The sequence below is a fragment of the Nilaparvata lugens genome, chromosome 3 (genome assembly GCF_014356525.2).
Source record: "Nilaparvata lugens isolate BPH chromosome 3, ASM1435652v1, whole genome shotgun sequence".
Taxonomy (NCBI): domain Eukaryota; kingdom Metazoa; phylum Arthropoda; class Insecta; order Hemiptera; family Delphacidae; genus Nilaparvata; species Nilaparvata lugens.
Genome location: NC_052506.1, coordinates 71,306,349 through 71,330,789, shown reverse-complemented (window position 1 = coordinate 71,330,789; position 24,441 = coordinate 71,306,349). Strand labels below are relative to the sequence as shown.

General features: G+C 36.5%; 1 protein-coding gene across 1 annotated transcript in view; it reads left to right on the top strand.

The window, feature by feature from the left end:
• The window catches only part of LOC111046550 (neural-cadherin), a 680,352-nt gene that overhangs the window by 532,815 nt on the left and 123,096 nt on the right, over positions 1 to 24,441 (top strand). The gene's annotated exons all lie outside the window — the stretch shown is intronic.

Below are 24,441 nucleotides of genomic sequence, written 5' to 3'. Positions count from 1 at the left end.
CCTTACTTTAACAACAGAGAAACCAATGTAGCTATGGAAGGATTTTGTCTGTCCATCGTGACACTCACAGAATATTTCTATGAATCTATTTCCCATGCATGCGTAATTTCAAGTATATAATTTTGGTAGCAGAGAATAAGTATAGTGGTTGTGTTTTTGTTTTGTCAATTATGGAGATATAGAGTACCATCAGTACCATGCTCTTGCATCATTGATCGAATCGATAAAGGATATTTAATTTTATTGATATTTAATTGTAAAATCGACTTCATACACTATTTGTCTCAACCCCAATCCACATTTCAACTATTCAAACCCAGTCTTGACGATTATCATTGCCAGGAAGGTTCAGCTTTGTGAAAACCCAAATCCTATTCTATGAACATTTATGGCACAGGAATAAGCTACCAACGAAATGTTACTGCGGGGAAATTTAAGAAGAATTTACATCACAACAGGGTCTAAAAATTTCAATGCAACATATCCACTCTGCTATCTTGAAATCTTTAATTGAATCTATAATATCATATTATGGCTAATGGATTATGCGATACAACTGGTCTCCTGTAAATACTGTATTTCTATATAAATAAATAAAATAAATAAAACATCAAATTATGCTTCTGATTAACCTATTATAATGATACTGAAGCAGATGAAGCAATGTGCACTATCGCTTTGAATGTTGATTCCTGGTAAAGTTGATCAAATTTGCTAAATTGAATGTAGCTACATAAATATTATTTAGCAGCACACAATTTAGTTCGAGGAATGGAAATCAGTATTCAAATTCAGCAAACAAATCATGGAATTTCAGCGATCGGATCGTTATTATTGGAGATAATATAACAGTAATAATAATTTCGTGTTATCAAAGAGTTGAAGTAGGCTTACCACATTCAACATCCGATATATGATTTTGAAATTAACTTGAATCCATTAACCAGTTAGTTGCTGTGTTGTTGAGCTGTAACCAATAGATTGGATAGGCCTAACTTTGAAATCGCCACACAAATTCATCCGTTCGTTGTAAATAATTTCTGCAATTCGCATTAGAAATGCAATCGACAAGCGCGGTCGGTCGCTGGCTGAATTCAGCTGCCACACTAATACCCTACTTATATTGGCTCTCGCTTGTTTTGAATCGTAGAACTGGCCAATTTCACCATTCAGCTGCTTGCACTGTGGACAAAGCGTCATTCCATTAGTGACCAATGTCCATCCGACTTGTTTCTCAATTCACAAAATGCATAATTGTTTCAACGCCCAGTTTAATCCATGAGAAATGTTGACTGTGCCCTTCGAATTACAACACTGATCGTTATGGATTGATCTCTTCATGACTTTCCATCTACAGACAAAGCCAAATATGTAATCGGATTCAAATCAATTATCTTATTGATGTAGTCTCTTCGTTTCCCCGAATTTGACTCATATAGAATTTCCTTGGAAATTCCCTTAATAATGCAATTGATTTTCTAGAAACTTATATAATCATCCAACTCGTGTGATATACCTACACGAATCCACTAATGATTTTGCTGAAGGGACTCAGCTTCCATTACGATAAAATACACATCTTTTACGAAATAAAATCATTGGTTTCACCGTAACAGATTGGTCAATAAAGTCAAATTTAGAAAAGAAAATATCTTCAATAGTGGGAATCTTATTATATTGCATCTATGTATCATCTATTCCCATTGCATCCAAATTCTTTCAATCTAATTAACGTATAGAACTCTACCTATTCTACCGGGATAAAATGCAATCGGAATTTGAGCTATCATCTGTAGATATTCTCAAATTTGTTCAACTCTTGAGGATCAATAAGCAAGTTATCAACTCCCAGCTAACTCTTTTTCACTGTTCTTCGAAATTTCAAATTGAATCTTTTCCACGATTCGAACAAAGTCATTGAGTATTGCAATTTAAAAATTTATTGAACTATTTTCCACATTGCTTTTCATGTTGTCTGTCATAAATATAATGAAGCGCGTTTGACACTCTATTGAAGCAGGAAAGATCTCTCTTCTCTTCACGATAGGCTGCAGCAGCCTTTAGGTTGATTGAAAAAAGGTTAGCCAGAGAGAGAAAAAAGAACAGAGGAACCATTATCATGATCCTTTTCCAGGGAATTAACAAATTATCCTCACATCGTCCGAACGGCTTTGTCATGCATTATCCCATTTTCCTCGTTCAATTCCTCTACAAAACACATCCATTTTAATTATGTATGCTTACACGCATGATGTCATGCTGTCATCTCATCTACAATATTGGAATAGATTTTTCATTACTGTGCTCGTCAATACGTGTACAGGCTTGCCCATTTCGACCAGATATTCTGAACGAGCATGGACAATGAAGTTGCAAATAATGATGGTTTCTGTTGCCTCAATTTCACTGATTCAATTGAAAATCATCAATCAGCTTGAATACCTCTACCATCAGTCGATTGTACAATGCCCATACGTGTTTGAAATAGCTCTCTTCTCTTCATTAGTGTACGCCTACATTTGCGGGAATGTTTGAAGAGTAGCTGACAGTCTTAATTCAATTATGTGTTGGAAAATGTTGTTGGTGCTTTCATGAACCTTGATGTGATGGGTTTGTGGACGGTGAAGCTTGTGAGGAATCCATTATGATTGTACAGTTGTTAGAGAAATTAATGAACGTAGGCTGACATTTTTCTTATCAGTATATTCTGTGGCTTTCATACCGATTGACATGGTACAGAATTAATCCATTACTCGAATGAACATAACATATACTCACTATGAGGAATGATAAGAATGGGAGTGATTGTTGAACTTATCCGAAATTTTCCTTATATAACTTAATAAGTACCATCTATAGTAGAGTTCTCTTTGAACCCCAATAGCCGCTAGTGTTCATATGGATTACGTTGTATGCAAGGTAAATAATTCTTCAAAGTAGGGTTTGTTGGAAGAAATAAGTGGAGACAGGAGGTAAAACCAGAAAGAAGAACGTAGAGTGATGAAAATGAGTGAATGGGGAGCAGAAGCAGGTTGAATTGAGTAATCAGCATCATATTGTTTTGTCTGATTTTTGTAGATACGAGGGGAAAATATGAAATCCACATTGAATTACGTGTAGTCTCTTGAAATCCAGCAGTATGAATTTTGCTGGTGAGCGGGATTCATTGAATGAAAAATTGCTGGGTTTTCTCTATTGAAAGACCACAAACTCGTGACTGTGAGTGAGTTGCATGCCTGGCCCGCGCCATCGACACCATTGCCACCACTCCACACATAACAAAGAATCCTAGCTTTCACGATCTCGAGAGCACTTGTTGGGTTTGAAAGTACACATTTTATTAGTACGAGAGCCACTCACTCAAGCCCAATCCAGGCCTTCACTTTGCCTTCTTCAAGGGATCCTTTCCACCATTCACCACCCCTATTCGTCACCCGCCCTCCTTCCCACGACATGGCGCATCTAATGATGCTTGGCCAATTCAGGGCCATGACTTGGTATAAATAAGCCGTATTCGCTGCCATGCCGTGCCCCATCCAACTCAACTCTTGACGCCTTTTTTCTGTTGAAAGAAGTTTCCGCTTGACTTTGAAAATCTATTCAAGGCGTTTAAATAACTTGAGAGCATGAATAAATCTTGTGAAATGACTTCTTTCAGAGATGCCCCTCCTTTGTGTCAATATTGCATCCCTACAGCTACTGCAACGATAGATTCGAGGGAGATACTGCTCGTCTTCATTAACATTTCACGATCCTTGATTTTCTCACCAAATATTATAATTGAAGATGACGTACCAGGTGTCCAATTCTATCAATTATCACTATGTAAAAGCTTCATCTAACATCACCATGTATTTTGTATACCTTACGGGTATTACTTAACAGGATGTGAGCTATATAAGACCAAAGTTTCCATCTAAAAGGAATAAATTAGGAGTCTTGACAGAGCTTTCAACAGAGCTACTCAGTAGTTCAAAAGTTTCATAGTACTTAACCCAATAAATAAAGTTTGAACATAAACTAGTGCTTGTTGGAGCTTCGTGGTTGCCTACTATAAAGTGTACTACTCTAGTTTAATGATATTCCCACTTTCACTACGTACTACGAGTACAGATAGATGTTTGACATGTGTAGATTTCACACAAATCCAGGTATCAAAATCAGATTTCGGAGTCTGAATGCTGCTTGAAAAATAATAATGGACTCATCTACGTCACTTTTCTTCATTCTTGAAATATCACAGCTTTTTTTTCAAAAATAGATGATTATTGTACTATTGTTGACAGGAAAGTACACCTTGGATTGGAATAACTTATGAGAAATACTTGTGAGATACAACTCAGAGTGAAATTGGAGATTGGAAAAGGACGTTTGTGGCGAAATAGGTGGAGAGGCGGTGAGGCGGTGAGGTATTGTGTTTCGGTGTGTTACATTTTTCGACTTCCGTAGACCATAAATCTCGGCTGGTGTGAAGCAAGTTGAAGTTCTTGGCGCCAACACCTTGGAGCTCGACTTTCGTCGTCGGCTTCCATTGGAAAGGGTTACTCACCCACTTTCTAACCTCAAAAAAAGAAGAGAAACTAACCTCATGCCTGGTTCCAGGCCATGACTTTCTCCCGCCCAGCCAAGATATGAGCACTACTCAAGAAGTGGCCTATCCGGTAGCTTTCCGGGAAAGTCAAGGGTTGAAAGTGCAACTTCAGGATTATACTCCTGTACAGATTTCCCAACCTTTTTTTGCTCACTCATTCTCTTCCATCACACCCTCTTCCTCCCACCAATCCAATGTTTCCCTCATCCACAGCAATTTCTCACCACAATAGGCTGCGGCATACTTTTGACACGTTCGCCGAGGTTCAAAATTTCCCATCAGGCGCTAATCCTTTTTGAAACTCAAATCCTACCAACCCCACCACCATCAAAGTGGAGATTCATCTTTGAGGTTGGAAACTTTAGAGCTGGTTGGACACACATGAAGGAGAAATGTGAAATCTTACCTTTCATCGTTATCGGTTGCTATTGTGAGCTTCATTTATTGATTGTGGAGACTGGGCAATTGTTTATTCATCTATAACATAGCACCTATTTCAAGAAGTTAGAGGTTCTAACAAATTATATATTGTTTTCAAATATAAGAAGTGAAAATACATTCAATCATATAGGAAAATGAGGTGACTGGATAGAACTAGTGGAGTGAACTAGAAGTACATGATTATTATAGGGAATATCTCACCTCAAACCTTGTATCTCATGTAAATTGTAAGTTATTTTAAAGGTGCTTGGGTTTATTTATAATAATGTGTGATTAATAGTTCATCTATGTCTGAATAGAGTACAAAACAGGGCTCATAATGACACTTTTCCAGAACATTTTTCATTCTTGTGAGCAGTGCACTAATGAGTAGTAATTATATTCTATTGATCATGCACCTTGCTAGCACCTGGGAGCATGTCAATTCCTCCGGGTATTTGGAAACTGATATAGCTTGACAGCGTCATCAAATACCAGATTTTATAATCAAATAAATTTTACAAGCGTCCCTCATTTTAGAGTGTACTTCCAAACCATACAAAAGCAAACACTTTTTACTATGCTGATAGAATGCTCCAAACTCGATTCGTCCAATAGGGCAATGTTTAGGTATGCTTATTAAATGCAGTAGGTTAGTAGGTAGAGTTCATTGCTGTGGATCCACAAAGGGTAACTACATTACTGCGGTGACGCTTTGGTCAGCAGGTTTTTCCGTGTAGTTGTTGTGGGATGGGGAAGGGAAAAATGTTTGCACTGTCACCAGGGATGGCTCAAAGCGTGTGCACACAACAACCACCATCATCAACATCAAGTTTGATTATGATGATGTCGATGATGTTTGAAATGAAACAGGACCCATTCCTGTAGGATTCAGGCAACCATTTCGCTCAAAACAAACATGACGCGGCTTGTTTTAATAACTGGCACGTTTGACGAAGCGACACTCAGCGACCCCCTGGCTTGAATTATTCATTGACATGTGCAAATGATACGCGCGACTTTTCAATAGTCGAACACATACCTATACATACTGTGCATATATAATGTCTCATGTTCAAGTGGGAAAGGATCGGTTCTCTGATGCGTGGTATATGACTGTGTTGTAACGTGAAGCGCGAGAATAATGAATAAATTTGATTGATTTGTTCATTTATAAATAAACTATACTTGTTTCAACTCGAATCCAGATTGAAGGAGAGTATAACTAACGGAAGGGATAGGTGTAGAGATGCAATACATAATGGCATCCAAGTTACTTCATAATAGTCAATATTCATATATTAATAGGTATCAAGAGAATTTATTTTCCAAAATTATTTGGACAAATTGCTATTTTCCAATGAGATAGAATATAGAAAATAATTCGGCAACATTTATCATACACATTTATAGATATCTTCATTTATACATCTATTTCATCCCTATTCCACTTATCAATTCATACCCTTAGGCCATGTTGCACGAAAGTCGGTTAAATTTCAATCGTGATTAATTTCACAAGAACCTATCAGCGAAGGCTGTTTCGAAAAATAGTTTTTTTTTATTGGTTCTCGTGAAATTGAAGGCGATTGAAATTTTACCGGTATTTGTGCAACCGGTACTTAGAATGAAAAATATTGGAAAGTTCGTCTTCTTATCATGAGCCAGTTACAAACACACATAGATTTTTAGACTCTCGATTTTTTACCGTCCTTATGAAATCTACCAGATTAAACAGACCTTGGCAAACACATGAACACATCGTCTGTTTGCCAAGTTATGTTGAAATTGTAACTAGACTACTTTATTTTATCATATTGTGGAAGATCGTTTTATAATGGTTGTGAATTGTGATTGTGAATGATCGGCGGAATAATTGATATGCGGAAATCAAACCACGATACTCCTAAAATAATCCTATAGAAAGAAAATACGATTACTCTAAAATCACGCGGATCAAAGATTCTCAAATTGGAACTATAAAAACAGATTAATTAAAACAGTCCAATTCGTATGGATATTAAATTGTAGCAGAATAAGTTCTAAAACTCTCATCGTATTATTATTCGTCTCGAAGGATCTTGCTATTAAACCTTTGCTAGTGGTAGAAGTATTAAGTAAGGTGTTCAACTAGAGCCACAACAGTGCAACTAGACAAGTTGGTGTGGCGTGGCGTGGCGTGGCGTGGCGTTGCTCACTTGCAGTGTTGCTGTCAACTACACAACCGCTTTCGCCACCTTTCAAAATTGCTCTCCAAAACTTTCGGCCTGTCTGGTTGTTAACTTGAACCGCGAAAGCCTTCAACTTCGAACCAATTCAAAGTAGTATCCCGAACAAACTTGTCTTCTTCAAGGATATTAGGTTATTTTGATTTTTAATTGAATATTTGGGTCACTAGTTCACATGCGTATATTTCGCCTGAATTAATAAAGTTGATTTCCATGTATCTACAACAACGAGTGCTTTTGTACAGGCTACTCAACTCTTCGAATAAGCCGAATTTTACATGTCATACTTTCAGTCATTTGTACGCATACATATTTTAAAAACTCAGTCAAATCTCACAATATTTTTGCTCCAGTTCTGTTGAAATTTCAAAATTATCAAAAGATTTTTCCCCAAGAGAAGACGTGACTAGTATAACCAGTTGTTTTGAGACAGAAATCACAGATGAGGTTTCCGAGATCATTCTGTCATAGGCTAATAATCATTTTTCATGTAAATTTGGCTTCATTTTTCGTCTCCACAAATGGGAGTGAATAATTTGAAGATGGCCGATCCAGTCTTACTCGTTGTCATCCAATTAGAAGCATTTTCAAAATCCCAACTCAATATTTTTTATTTAAGATGGTTTAATTTGCATTTAGAATTGAAAATTCCAGTCCGTCTGAAGAAACTAAGTTGAAATTCATCTTCTTCACACCACAAATAATGGTATACAAAAAACGTCACACAAAATAAGCCTACAGATGGAGAAATATATTTCAGAGTTATCATGGATGTGGATGCTTGACGATAATACCAAACATCAAACCAAACTTGACACGGGGAAATAGTAGTGCGCAAAAAATTGTATTCTATTTTTGAATTTCGCTAGAGATTATTCATCATTCTCATTAGAAGACACTCATTATAACTAACAGATATAGTAGAAAATGGAATTCTGCTGTCACATGTCACTCGATTCGTCAATGGTTTCTGTCTCTCTCAAAACCGCAGGAGTTGGTTTCTAATCAAGTAAATCTGGAAATGAGCATGTCATATCAGATCGACGATTCACATCATGAGTGGACGTAGATCATTGTGTGGTCAGGGTGGGGAAGCTCTTCCGAGAATTTAGCAATAATGCCAAACGGTGAAAGTAGAATGCAGAGAATACTGACTCGTGTCAGCTAGAGAATGTGACAGATGCTGCCATATGCTACTGCATTTCTCTCTCACTCTAGCACGGTACATTCTCTATTTCCTTCCTCACTCTCTTCCGCCATCGAATCCCTATCCCGTTACTCTTTTTGGTACAAGCAGAGTACTGTATTATATTGCTTCCGAATCTTGCAGTCACGCGTGAGTATATTCGACAAGCGAATGAATCATTCGCATTTTTAGTCCGGAAGTATTGAGTCCAGATTTTTCCTGAAACTTTTCATTGTTCTTGGAAAAGCGATTATATTTTCCTCGTTTTATAACTGCTATGTTATTCTTCCTCAGAAGCTTTTGTAATCTCATCTGAAAAAATAACGAGGATAATTATTATTATCTATGTGCTAGAGTAATTAAAGAGACGATCATCCTGTTACTATAATATATTGATTTATGAATTTATCTTTGTATTTTTCTTCCTAGCAAATGTATTTTATTCATTTCTCTTCCGTTATGAGGAATTACATTATTTGGTCGTTATAGTTACGTGGAATCATTCTTCTATTACAGTGTTGATAGCTAATTGTATAATATTCTATTATTCAAGTGAATTATCTTGGACTGGATTTCTTACATCACTGAATTCTTATAATATAAAATCGTATTACGAATACAATAGTCGAATATCATTGGTTGCAGATTGATTCATCTCACCGGAAACTTTCAGATTCGATAATTATCTCAGTTGGCTGTTTTAAAATACGTTTAGTGTCAAATTTATGATTAATTTGAATGTTTTTCTCATCATTAATTTATTGAACAAGCTTATTCAATTTCATAGCTATGATACAGCTACAAATCTACAGAAATCCTTTACAAAGGATAGTAATTTTTGGCATCAAGCTCTGTTGTGATTCATTCTTCCTTGTAATTCTCATATGCCTTTCCTTCCCATCTTCTCATATCCCGATTCCCAATTTCATTCTTATTCCTCATGTCTGTTATCGTGTTCCATTCTCAACAATATTCTAGAATATGAAAATACTACATTTCACTTTTAGAGTTGTTATTTCTTGTGAATGAAATCATAGAGAAACAATAGCATTAGTAGATATCCCATGGCATAGGGCGTTTATGTCGTTATCTCAAGCCGATAGCCCACGTAGTTCTTTCCCGTGAAGCTTGATGACGCTGGTAGTCTCTCACATTGTGCCGTTCATACACTCTTACCCGGTCAAAACAGTAAAGATCAACAATAATCGGCTTGGGATAACAGTAAAAGTTGCGACATAAACACCCTTTACCATGGGATATCTACTTACGCTATTGTTTCTCTATGATGAATTATAGTATGGAAAACAGAAAAACTGATACAAACAGACGAATGTGGTAGTTCCGTCTTTATAGAAAATAATCTTCCTTTTATTCCTATAACATTATATGAACATTGCTTGTTAGTGGCAGAATGTATCCAGCTCACAGTATTGCAATATATTGTTTGCTGTGATTAGTTTGACGGTCGCAAACCCTTGGTACTTTGATCAGAAGCGAGTTTGGTATTTGGTCACTCTACTATTCCCATTCAGAGCAAGACAAGAGAAACAGCCAATGTCAAGCTGGCTGCCGGGTTTTACTGGAGAGACCGCATACCCATTTACAATAGCATTTACAATGCCGACAATGCTATTGGACTCTGCCGAAACTCGGAAACAGGATTCGCAGCCGATTAATTACTAACAAATTGGCACAAACTTGATTAATCATCTCACTATACGAACAGAGCTGAGTGAAATGAATATATGAATGCTTTGTCTTTACAAATCAAATTCCCTACTATTATAGACATGACATTGTTGCCTGTTTCACCATATTGTGACATGTAAGTTTCCAAGTGTGCTCACTTTGTGAATTTCAGTTTTGATCCTATCAATAACTCAATTGGGATCAATTCAACTAATTCAATGGCTGAAAAACGTGAGATATATTATGATGCAGTCACATTAAAAGTGAATGTATTATGTTACAGAAATACAATGAAAGTTATGGAGTATTCTTTCTATTCCATCAAAACACAAGTTTCAGCTCTTTGAGAGTCATTTTCGAGTTCTTCTTGATGTAATAAAAAGGGTGCTTGATAACTTTTCTGTGTTCTAGTAATTTATCACAGTAGCACTAAAAAGAAAAGAGAGTATCATGACAGAGAAATATATCGTTTAGTAATGATTAACATATTCTGAATACATGCAATGATAATTTAAATGGAATTGGAGTTTGTTTCTATCTAGTTGGTAGCTCCTCAATTACCATTAAGATATCATTATTTGTATGGAGCTACAATAGCCTCGCTGTACACGGTGCTTGAGTGAGTACTGTGCTTCATTATTGTTGAAGCATTGAATGATTCAGTAATTTTCCGGCCGATTGCCCTTAAAGCCCTTGGCGTGGTGTCCTGAGGGCGATCTTTGCGAAATTGAACAAGGGCCAGGGGTTGGCACTGTCGTGAAGGGCAGCCAATTCGAGTAATTGGACCATCTGAACGCCCTTTCCTTCTTAGCCCTTCAGTTTCAATCTATCTCTCACATTTTCTCTCTCCCACGGATTCCAACCTGCTCCATATAATGTAGCCATCCACTTGAAGCCGGTTCGCTGCATAATTAAAAGGCTACCTTCAGCAACATGAACCGTCTCAAGTTATTCTCATTTCAACTTGGCGTCAGAACTCACGCTGAGAGTTATATTCTAATTGACACTCTCAACTCGGGTCACGCTTTTCACTTTATCCACAATTTCCGAATAACTAATTCATTTCATCCATTTTTAAGCCATGAATTCATCATTTTCACCTTTTGCATGCGAAATGAGTCAGTTCGAAATAAATGGAAAGCTCATTCAGGCTAGAAAAACAAATACAAGAGCTATAAGTTTGAGTGAAATCAACATTTATGAACACTTGAACTGATTTATGATCATGCCCACATCAACATCGTATATCCACAAGCAACAATATTTATTGAATAATATAATCATATCGTAGATGCATCCAGGTGTTCTAGTCGTCTCATAATAAGTCCTAATTCAGATGTCATGTTCTCCTCAACATACAGAAACATTTATAACCTGCTTCTTATTTCTATCCTTCACAATAGAAAGACCAAGAATTCTTCACACATGGGAGAGTTCCGCTAAAATCTTTTTTTTCTTTTTTTAGAATTTCTGATATCTCTCCAACTCCTTTAGAAACTTGAGGCGCTAGAACTGGACGAGTTTGTTATAAATGAAGGCTGACTTTTCAAGTTGAAACAATAATATGTAGGAGGTATTCAGTCCCACTCCTTTGTTTCTCCTGGATATGAATCAGTAGATTCCAAAGTCAGGATCTCGATGTTTTCTATTGTTCTTTCATTCTTCAATAGATGTAGTACTAGTTAGTTAACTAACTAATTGCTTCCAAAATAAATAGCTATATCTCATATTCATGAATCCACTATTTCAATTTTTTCAACTCATCTCACTTGATTTCAATTGAGTAAGTTATCGTATTCAAAGTGGTTACTCCACATCCTCAGAAGATCTAGTGTTGAGAGCATTATGTTCTCATTTCCTCGAGTTGTTGACTTCACAGTATGAGATCGTATCTTCAGCTTGAGTCTAAATTTACCCAAGTGTCTCTATGAACCAAATGAGCCAATTCACTCTCAAATTCACCGCAGTCAAAATTCCACAGGCTTGTTATTTGAACACTGTGTGAGTGTTGTGTTGGAGACAACCTTTGACATTCACTAGAGATAATAACATTTGAAGGATACTAGAGATTTACAGAAGACCCAAAGTTCTACTCATATTTCCAGCATATTCACCGGAATCACACTCTTATGTAGGATGAGATTCATCAATTTATAAATGGATAATTGTCCAGGAGTACTAGAGCTTAGAAGATAAGACTTCCATATAAGTTCACTGTTGATGTGATACTCCATCAAATTGGAAAACGGCAAATTAAATATCACAAGTTACATTTTAAATTTGAAGGCGATGAGAGCTTCTGGATTAATAATAGCTGACATTAATGAAATTAGAAAGTAGATCATTTGTCGAAGGAGTACCTAAGTAAGTAATAACTTAGAAATATGGCCAAGTATTATCACAGCGAATGATTATGATAAATCAATTAATCTCAAGACATTAGATGTTTTATACATGATAAATAAATTTATTTATGCTAGATTGCAGTCTTGTTATCAATTATTTGAAAAAATCAGGATCATAGGTCAATTTTGTGCTGAACAAAATTAATATTATTATATAATTACTGGTGAATAGAAAGACTTAACTGTCGAATCCAATTACATAATTTTCGTCTAATGTGTGATCGTTGACATGCTAATTTTGATGTCGGTGGCGCCTTCACTGATGACTATTTATTGGGTCAGCTGAGTGTCGAGCCATTAATTACATCAGTACTGTACTGGTGCAGATCCCTAATTGTATGAAAAGTGGTTCACACTTCAAATTATACGTGGCATAATTAAAAGGGAGGTTTGAATTTGTGAATTAGAATTACGGATGAGTTGAGGGTGACAGAATGAGAACATCGATTGTGAATGTAAATTAAAAGTTCCTCTATCTTATTAGTCCAGTCAATATAGACATAAAAAAGGGGGTGTGCTTGCAATTTATATTGTAGTTCTGATTTTTTAATATATTATTTGGGTACATAAGAGAAGTCCAGAACCAATTTCTTCATGCAAAAATTCCTTGTGCTATATACAGAGTGGCCAAAAAACCTCGTATTTTCGGCTCATTTTCCAGTTTCCAGCTATTTCTGCCAAATCTAGTAATCGGACAGAAAAATTTTCTATAGCCTTTTTTTAGATTATAAAATTCTGAATAAAATGAGATCATTCGGAACTCTCTATCTTCAATGAATACTGAGTTATGATTTTTCAAAAATGAGTGAAATTTAAAGAAAACTATATACGGGGTATATAGCACAAGGAAATTTTGCATGAAGAAATTGGTTCTGGACTTCTCTCATGTACCCAAATAGTGTATTTAAAAATCAGAACTACAATATAAATTGCATGCACCAATGTATATAGTGGCTGGACTATAATTATAGCATTGATTTTTCGCATCAGATATTGTGATGATTTCATCATAATAGTAATAGGCCGTCCAGAAACTGATATAATGCTATTGTATTCTGGTACAATAGCAATATTGATATTAATTCCCATCACAATGATATACCCTTCTTGTGGGTTTCCAAAAATTTATGTTTGTTTTAAATTGTTTTGTCCATTTTTTCCCCTTTGATCTTTGTTCTACGACTCATCAAAATGTCTTATTCTAATATTTATGTATTGATCTGTTACAGGTAAGTAGCTGATAAAATTTGAAATTACGTGGAAATAATGTGGTAAGTTTATGCAAATGATTGAAATTCATCATCTCGTTTATTTATTTTTGTGGAGCCTCGGTATGAACATGAATTTGAAAATAGATTATAAAAAACATAAATTTGATGTCGTTCACTCAGAAAATGTTGTAATCTCATTGCTTTAAAACAAATACTTGACTCTTTGAACAACGCTCCAATTTCATCTGATAAAATCTACTCAAAAATAGGGTTTCTCCTAGAATGTTGCATAGAAATATGTCTCATATCTACAGAGAAAAGATTGAAATGATTTGCCACACAATTTTGAATTGTAGATTGTCATTTTGGTGTAAGGGTAAGCATTCCTGACTAACAATTAGGAGGTACCGGGTTCCATTCCCGGGATGGCAAATAATTTTTGGATAGCTCTCATCGAATTTCTATCTAGCTGTTAACCCTGTTGTCAATATTTTGAGTAGCAGAAGTCTTCGGGGTGCTTTACAGAATTTAATTGGGATTTTCGTTCGATACCTATTATTAATATTGTAGATCTAATGATATTCCTATAAGGAGCTCTGTTATCTTCAAAACAAGAAGCTCACAGAAATAAAACCGAACCAAATAACTCGAGAAAAACATTGATCTATTCCGAATTCAATGCGGTTTGGTGTTTAGTGAGGCAAGGCAAAAGTGCCTGCATTTGTTGTTTGTTGTTGAAGATTTGTTATCTGAGCCGTTTCTCGGGTTGGATTGCAGTAATCCCATACACGTTGAGCCTTTGATAACGACTAACGTCTTTCGACTCAGGTCCGCGTCGACTACAACCGATCAGAGTTGCCGATAAGCGTGTTTCGTCGTCTTCTATCAACGCTTTTATCAATCATTTTCCACTGAAGCGTTGGTTACGCTAAATCCCTTCTCGTAGTCTGTGATAACAGAAACCATTCTACTCTTCTGCCTCACGGTTTTTCTGCACTACTGTCTCTCATGATCAATGTTTCTCAAGTTCGATTCTGTACGGCTACAAATTATGCTGTAATCTATACGTTATTATCCTTGGTGCTGGATTATTTACAATGTAGAATACTCTATTATTAAGGTGGCGTATTATGATTTTTTATAATATTTTTAGAATCTCCAAGTTGATATTGATATTTTTTCAAGGCCATCTTGATATTGATAAGACCACCGTTGATGAGATGTGTTTAAATTCAATTCAGTCCAGTATTCCAATTGCCTAAAATACATCGAAACCATCGTTTCTTGGAAATTTTCTGGAAAAAATTGTTAAATATTATGTTATCTGGTGGTTTACATTATTCCATTTGTCATTGGTACCAAGCTTTTTAATACAAATTGTCTGGGGAATGATTGGAGCATCCCAATGCATGCATGTATCCATGCCTGTATCTCTCCACTTCACCTACAGTATTTTGTAATAAGTCAAAAAATATTCTTCCTGTTTATTCCAAATCTCATTCCAAGTTTTGATCCCAATTCTTGCCTTATTGATTCAAGTGATGAGGACTATATCGATTGCGGTAATTGAAGAGCTTAGCTGCTCAATTAGTTCCAGTTGAGCTAGACACCAATTACTTCACGTCTATTGTTCCTCGTAGCTGGTTGAGATGGTTGAAAAATTGGCTTCTTCTTATCAAGGTCGACTGCTTGACTTTGTTTTGTCTTAGTGGAAGTGGAAGTGAACGTAGACCTACTTGAAAGCTAAGCGGAGTTGAAGAGCCATTAGATGACACAAACATCAGCATAGCCGGGAGCGCGCCTCTCTCATAGATATCTCGTCTGCCAATTCCTGGACACGTTCCTTGAAGCTTTTATTTGCTCACATCGCAAGCATTTATCTGAGAAAGGATTTTGGCCGTCGCGGATTGAAACTTATGTCTTGAAAGCGTTCTCCTGCTCTGTACTGGAACGGAGACCCGAGTTTATTGCGTACCAAGATTCGACTAGGTTATTTATTGTGTCCTTAAAAGTTTTTCGCCTTCTTTTCTCAGCGTCTGTACAAATTAGAGTTTGCCGAGTATCGTTTATCTTGCTGCATCGTGACATGTGAAGCAGACCATTGTGACCATGTAAATTGTCACTATTTATATTTTCTCTCTGCCAGCAGACAAGTTGTTTCCGTTGTCTACTGCGATGAAATTTAATTCTCATAACTATAACCATTAGAGACTTGTCAGAGTTCCAAATTCACCTTTTATTTCTATTGCATTGTTAATTAGTTATCCTATCCCATCATCATCCATGCCACTAATAATCCTATTCACTGTCTAACAAACTTGATATTCATCTTACAAACTTACAAACAATAAGGTTATTTGAGAAGATGAAGGATCAAAAAAGTTTCGAATTTGTCTGTGAAGATAGTTTCATTTTTTTATTACAAGCATTATCAGGAATTCATCAAAACCAAATTCACCTATTCGTTGGAGGGTACTGAAGTTTGAAGGCGCTTCTTATTTTTGTATTTGTCATCAACGAAACAATTTATACAACATATCAACAATGACATACAATCGTTGATATAAATAGTATGATTCTGCCATTATAACTAATGGATAATAATGAACGTCATATAATTTATATATATTTTTTTATAATTTATTATTGTCTGAATTTTGAATCATTAGAATGAATTTGATTTCATATATCATGAAATCTTTTGGAAGACCCATAGTATGAAAATTCTGAATTGCCCTGCTTAGCTGTAGTGATTGTGGAATGGAGCAGAACTTGGTTTCCTTCTATAAGTTTGTAGGTAAGGAAGTGGTTTTCTGTGAATTTCTACTGCATTGTTTTAGATTTAAGTGAATAATTGATTTTGTTCCATGGTTATGGCATGGGAAACGTGGAACTTTGGCGTCTAGAGATAACACTATCTACTAGATTGTCAACACTATTAGAGAATGTTAGTGCGCATTTACTGTTTATGACGCAAGTTTTCATTGCTGCAGTTCTCATGTAAACCCCCCCCCCTTGCGACCAGGTTGATGCTTCTAGATTACACTCGGTTATGTCTTGGTGAACGTGAAGCTCATAACATGAAGACTGGGCCGAATTGTTCATTGAAGCAGTGATAGCTGAAAGATGAACTTGGCTCAGTCATTACCACCCCATTGAGCAACAAACTATGCCACATCTTAGCGGGATTGCATTAGGTTCCTTTCAATGCGTGATTATGTTGTTTGCTGTGTGTCCTGCTTATGATAATAGTTCGTTATCATCTTGCAGGGGCTCTGAGTACCATGAATATCGCATCATTCATTCAAACACATTTATTTACAGGAATTGCGTTCATAACTGATTCTCCACGTCGCATTCATGAATATTAGATCAAAACTTTCTCGAGAGCTTCATTGGATTTCTTGCTGTCTGCAATATCGGAATAATGATTTCTCTCAGAGCATGGTGCTTGTTTATAATTCAGTGTATCTATGCTTCAACTACTTGACTCTTCCAAGGTTCCCTTTCAAAGTTTCATCTTCACTTCGCAGTTCTGTAGGTCTAAAGGAACTCATTCCCCATCCAGCAAGCTTCTCAGAATTCGCTGAAGATGCTTCAACTCATTGTATCATTCCACATCATTCCAATCATCGTTTTCTCTTGTCAAACAATTCGACTCATTCATGACATTTAACAAATGAATGGATTAATTCTGCTCAATAAATTCAACTCTTGAATATTATATCTTCAATTCCAAAACTTGATTTCGTCATGTTTCGATAATGAGTAGGGAAAGTCTATGAATATGTTGCAGGATGACTAATGATCAACGTAGCATGTTGTTCAAAAAGATTCACCACGTAGGAGAATTCGCCAGTGTTTCTCAATTTAAATGAAGGAAGTTGAAATGAGATAAGAAATCTCCTGAAAAATATGAACCGACTATAATCACCTTCGAGATTTAATTGATTCTCGATTAGTATATGAATTTTTTTTTCAAATTCATAACATCTCATGACAAGATGTCTAGTGTCAACCAACTACCCTGAAATTTCCGATTAATAAGACTTGACATCAATAACACTATTTTTCACGACCAATGATTCTAATTCTCAACAACTGTAATCAAATAACCTGATACAGTAATAATATTCACATATTATCGCGTGTTTTTTGTCCTCTATTTCAGTATCTGTATTATCTGGGTAAAATACACAACCTATGCATTCAACTTCATAAATGTAATAAAAGCATATAATGAATGTATTTTTTCTCCTTTCAATCGTATGGAGACAAACGCATTCTGACATAAGCAGGCAGACGGAGAAAAATTCCTCCCCTGGTGTTTGAATCTTTCAACGCACACAGAATTAGACGTCTGTTTCTGTGTGCGTTCGCTATGAAATCCACTCTCCAAGGACTCATTCGAGATTGATCAAGGTGTGTGAAGTTGAATAGTTCCAAGTGGCTACAACGTGGGAGATAAGAGGGAAATGTATACGGGCCTGTCAGGGCTGTGCGAGGCCAAAATGTGTTTGGATTGGATTTAGACTTCACTAGCCTGGCAGTAACTATAGGTATATTGTATATGTCCCATGAATTATATAAACATTCGCAACGTATTAGGCAGCCGTCTTTGCACATTCCATTAGTTGAGTTGTTGTTGTCTCGGCAGACGGCCTGAGAGATTAGGCCGATTTGGTATTCATAAGGCGTCGCTTGACGTCCTCTGGTCGCGGGATTACCTCCATGGGTAGTTGCCGCCTTATCCACAGTCCTCTGCATTGAGTTGCCTCCCTGCCCTCCTCCACTGCCACACCTCCACACATGGCTCGACCAGCACCTACATCATTGCATTCACATTCCAAAAACGTGGCTAGGTCCTCTCCAGCCTACAACTAACTCACTCTTAATCAGAATCTCTCTTTTTATAGCTACTTTCTCCTCGTTATTCCGCTTTCACTCCCCCTCTTGAATATTTCCTGGACTTACCTAATTTTATGTATGAAAATTAATATACTGTATAATAGAATTGAACTTATATCTCATTTATGATCAATACCAGAGATTATGAAAAAGGCAATAAACTATTGTCCTTATTGATAGAATATAGCATTTATCAAAATAGTACAGGGTTCTTAATGATGAATTATCCCCGATACGAGTGAATCAGTACTGATGTAACGAATAATAAAGAATAATGATTCGATAACAGAATTATATGACCATGAAATATTTTATAGTTGGCCAACATGGTTTTGAAAAACTGTTGGCCAACCTTGGCTTAACGATTCTGTTACATCCTTCCAACGTATAACTTGGTAATGGGATCCTTGTATAGAATATGAAATTTGATTTTCTAAAATCATTTTTCATGCACAAATAACATCGATGAAAATGCTTAAATGAGATTAGTACACTAACTAATTTGTTTGCTTCTGACCTCTCTTTGAATTTTAATCAAAATTTCCCATATTCTCGTTCAAACCATTTGCCTCCCATTTATCTATACTCTCATCCTTTTTCCATTCTCCAAGTCTGTAATTTTGTTCGAAATTGTGAAGGAATTAGCATTACCGTATTCATGTTTTTTAAATGTGTGAAAACATTGTTAATATAAAGCTTTGAAGTGTTTCTGAGCGCAAAATTATCATAATTTTGACAGAAGCTACTAAATGTCGGCAATGGCACGTTTTTAGAATAGAAATGGTTTTTTGTTGGGGAGGATTTTGATAGCAATAGCATTACTCACATCTCTATTGAGCATATACAAGGGTTTCTCATCGCAAAATTGTCCAACTCTATATCAAAACAGTTCTCTCTATTGTGAATATTATCAGACGTTTTTGAAATTCAAAAGATTTAAAACACCCTTATTTTTGCCAGAGAAAACTCTCATCCAGGTCAGCTTGACTGTGTTTGAGCTTTCCTGCATCTAAAATGGAACCGTATTTCTTCCCGGCTGTAGAGCTTTTACACTTATTGAAAATTCTTTTGATCATCTCTGAAAGAAACTCCGCGCTATTTTAAAGTTTAGGTGTGGGAATGAATGGTTATTTTCATGAATCTTGTTTCTCCCTTGCAAAAAGTCACAAACTTTGAAGTTTGAATTGCAATTCGTGAAATTAGGTACTGATTAACAAAGAGTTTTTATTTCACTATTGTAAACATTGAAGCGAAGTTGGAAAACTTTGAGGAACGAGAAACGTGTCATCGAGAGTCATCTAGTGTAGAAAACATATTTTAGTAGTTCCCAATGATGCTTTTGAATTAGTTTCGACTATAAATGATAAAAAAACAAACACCCAACAATATAATATGAAATCGTGGAATAAATAAATTAAAAACCGCAAACGAAGAAATGGTCCTCCCAGATGAAAACTGAACGATCACGCGATAAGAAGGACAAACACTTTGTGACAATGAGAATGGTCAAGTTTTCATTCGCATCACATGATTTCATTAAAAATCAGAAGGTATCTTATAAATCACAACGAATTGAAAAATTAGAGAAATTAGAATTAGAATCATCACATTCTTATTCAGATACAGTACATTATTACACACGACTGTGAAAATCCTAAACAAGTCGGGTTTGATTTTTTTCTTGAATGAAGAAAAACATTTTTTTCTTGACTCATCCAGTCATTAAAACTAATGTGAAAGATCAAATTCTTGAATCACGTTCAGGATGGCTTTCTTCATAGCATTTTTGGAATGCAATGGAAATCGTTTAGATTCTGATGGTTTCCATCAGACTGTAATCAGAGACAAAATAATACTAGTAGTATTCTTTTCCCCATGCTGTAATCAAACCCGTACTACAGAGCTGTATTAGTGAGCTAGGTACAACTTGAATCATTCCATTTCAATCGTATTGTACAAAAGATGAACTACTCTGGAACATTCCAATTGTAGAGCAATGATCGCTGCAAGTCTCATTGCTTCCGGCGATCTAAGTTATCGGAATATTCTCAGGAGGGTGAGCAGCAGATTCCCTGAAGAGTGAATGGAGGAAGATAGAGAGAGAGAGAGAGAGAGAGCGAGAGAGAACGAGTGAGTAAGAGAGGAGGTGAGAAAAAAGAAAAGTAGATGTCGTCGGTTGCGGCGATCCCCAAGGAATGAATAGGTTGTGGGACTCTGTTTCCAAAGAGATGGGAGAGAAAATTGAAGTCGAACGATGATCGTCGAAAGCAAGAGATGGAGAATAAACGAGAGGGGGTTTGGTAGGGTACCGAACCTCAATGATACTAAATTGCTTTTAAAACGTAGTTGAGCACACGATTAGCTTTTTTCCATTCTACCCCCAAATGTCGTATACTTTGTGAACTGCATCTTGGACTATTCCAAACTAGCTCACGAACTCGTTTCTACGAAGCTAAAAAATGTCAATCCAATCAAAAGGGACCTTCCGTTAGCATCTGCAACAATCGGCCCAAAATAGTCGCAGATTAGTCTCACAAACATTTCAAGCAGGGAAGTTATGTTATCGTGGAGATGCAATTCCTTGAATTTCCCTCATTTGAGAATGAATACTTGTTCGGAATTTCCAGATATCAATAGATTACAGGCTCATTTGAAATGAAATCGAAGCCTCAATCCATTGGATAAAGATTGACACTTGCAAAGTCAAGATCTTCTGATCATTACTACTACATTCCAATCCAAGTCTATGTTTCATTCCAATTCAGTCACAACAACGATTAATTATTATTGTCATCAACTTATTTGACTGAAACATGAAGTAGACTTGATTAGTGATAAAATTTCCTTGAAACATAGTAACAGTGATACAATTCCAATTCATTTCTGAAATAGGAGTCATAGCAAGTAATTTCAATAGAGATTTCTTCCTAAAGATTGCAAATGTATCGGCATAGAGAATGGAGCATGATGAATTATGAAGACCACGTTGCAATCAATGGAATGCAATGAAGGACAAAGAAAGCAATACAAGAGCGTGATATGAGCACTATCTTTGAAATTTAACGTGTGGGAGAATTTTACACAGAGAATTACATTTCAATACCACTCACAGCCACCAATGTGATATAGGTTGAGTTTCAAGATGCATAGAAAGTAATTCTGAAAATTATTATTGCTGGCGGGAACTTGATAAATTCCTTGCCAGGTGGAGCAGCAGTCTATGTTGAAGAGAATTTATTCATCAAACTGAAGCAAAACGAATACCAGCGCTGGAATGGCCTGTGAAATTTCTGTATTTTGGCAATAGCCTTTCCCAGCATTCTTTGTCTTGACGGTATGCTCTAGCCGCCCACAGGGGGTTTTAGACTATATACACAGTACAGATTTCATCTATGTGTAGCAGAGGGTTCAGACCATATAAAAAGTCTAGAGTTTGCAGCCCTGCAGAATGAACTGTCTGCCTTTCCATCATTCAACTGCAGTATCTTGTTTTCTCCTCACGCGATTGCTAGCATAAATCACTCGGTCTCATCCACTTCCTCCCTCACGTACAGTCAGTGCATGCAGTATGCCGGCTTGTTGTTTTATTCTTCTAATGGAATCGTTCTGTTTTTCACCGACTGGGAAGAACAAGTGGGTGGGTCACCTGAAGAAAAATTGCATTATTATTTTGGAGGTGTGAAAAATGGCAAGCATTGCTCGGTTCCCACTGGACTGAGAGTAGCCTATACTGCTTGTGCAAGCATTCATTCTTGTTTCTAAGTAAATTACTTCAACAAATTCTGGGCCAAAGTTTCATAATTCTCCATTATTCTGGTAATATTTCTTGTTAATGGAGACTATTTTTGAAAATTACTGTAAAATCATAATAGTTTCTGAGAGGTACATGATCAAACTTTGCCTTCAGATATCGTTTTTAGTATCCCATTCATATGAGGTTTCTCTTGCATTTTAAAATTCTCGAGGAGGGGGTGCCGAATCAAATATTGAGGGAAGTCAATATTTGGAATGACGACATTTTTTTGGATCTATTCAAGGGGAGAGGATAGCAGCTGAATGTTTTCAAATTCCAGTGGAGAGGCTTCAATTTCACCCTCAATATGAGGGAAATTTTAGTCAGAAAATCTGTCTCGAGACTGAATGTGGAACATGTTGACGGTAAATTATTGATTGAAAATTTGCAAGTGGATTGTACTGGTTCAATTTGAAGGACCGTTGATAATGTGGAGATTATTTCCCATGTAACAAGTATTGTGTTGCCAGCCCCAAAATAGATGAATTTGAAGCTCGTGATGGAGAGAACGAACTCTAATAGGTGGAGTGCATGTGGTTGGGAGGTAGTCCTGGTGTTGTAAAGAGCGGTCTCTCGTTCACATCTTTTCAGCCAGAGTATTAAATTATGTTAGACCCCCACTCCAGCCCAGCCTGTATTTTGCCGTGACGTTGGAACGTAATGCATGATACATTAGGCCACACTATCTGCTCGGGATCGTCCCCTGCAAAATGTGCACCCTAGGTGGTGTGGTAGCTGTTGCCTCCGTCTTTATTCATAACACGCCTGTTTTTTATTTACTTCTCCTGCTTTTCACCATAATCCTCTTACATCGACCTCATTCTTCTCTTCCGTGCTCCTGCCCCTTGATAAATTTCACTCGCACTTCACTGTGGATAGTCTCAATCTATTCACGTCAAATCTTGGAAAACTTTTATTTTTGGGAAGTTTGGCGACTTCCCACGTATTAACTGTATTGGTTACGTATCTGTAGGGGATCAGTTGCCTTCATGCAGTGCGAATTGCAAATTGGAATAAGGATATCAGTTTAATGTGATTTTTCTCTTATTTGAAGATGAAAGAGACGCAAATCCATAGATTTATTGTTTGCTATGCATTTGTATTATTAGATATATTATTTGATGTGATCAGTATTTTCAACAATAGTGGCTTGATATTTTTGTAATATTATAGGATATTGTTTTCTTATTTACATGAAACCCGTTCATTTTCACCATATTGATAAAATGCTTAATCTCTATATTCCATCTTTTGTTCCTCAATTGTGAACACAGTTAAATAGGCTGATGTATTACGAACTGATTTGGGTTGTACAACTGATGTAAGTGAAAATTATTTCTCACCATACCAGCAATCCAAGTGAAAATATTAGTTTTTTACTTGAAAAATTGACACTTCGAGAGCTCAAAGGCAGTTTGAACTGCTTGCTAATATATGCATTTTCCACAGTGTCTGTATTTGAAAATTCGGCGACGATATTCTGCATACACTTACTGAATTCGATTCCATCTCTCTTTATCTTCCCTATTCTATTTCCTCCTCTTCCTGTGTCGACAAACCACACTACCACAAAGAACAAAACAAAGGGAGAGCTCATAAATTATTGAAACATATTCATGCTGTTCCCTGAACCCTCAGTGCCATGGGAACTGTAAGCGCGGTGAAGTGAAATCAGGCTCTTGCCATGTTCGCTATGTGTGCTACGAATGTTATTTTTTCTGCACTGTATAAAAGATTCTGTGTGCAGTGTTGTATATCGCATTTTGCGAGTCCCTGCCCCTAGATACTGGCGAGTATTAAGGGTAATTACCGGACACAGCCGAAACAAATGGTCACTGCCTAGGCCATGAAAATTTCCAGCCTAGAACGCGACAACTGTGGTTGTGTGTCGACGACATACGACTCCTACAGACGATCCGCTCTTGTTCTCCCTCTATTTACGACTTTTTCTCAATTCCAGCCGCCCTTTTTTCAACGACTCGTAATAGCACCGTATAACATGATACTCCA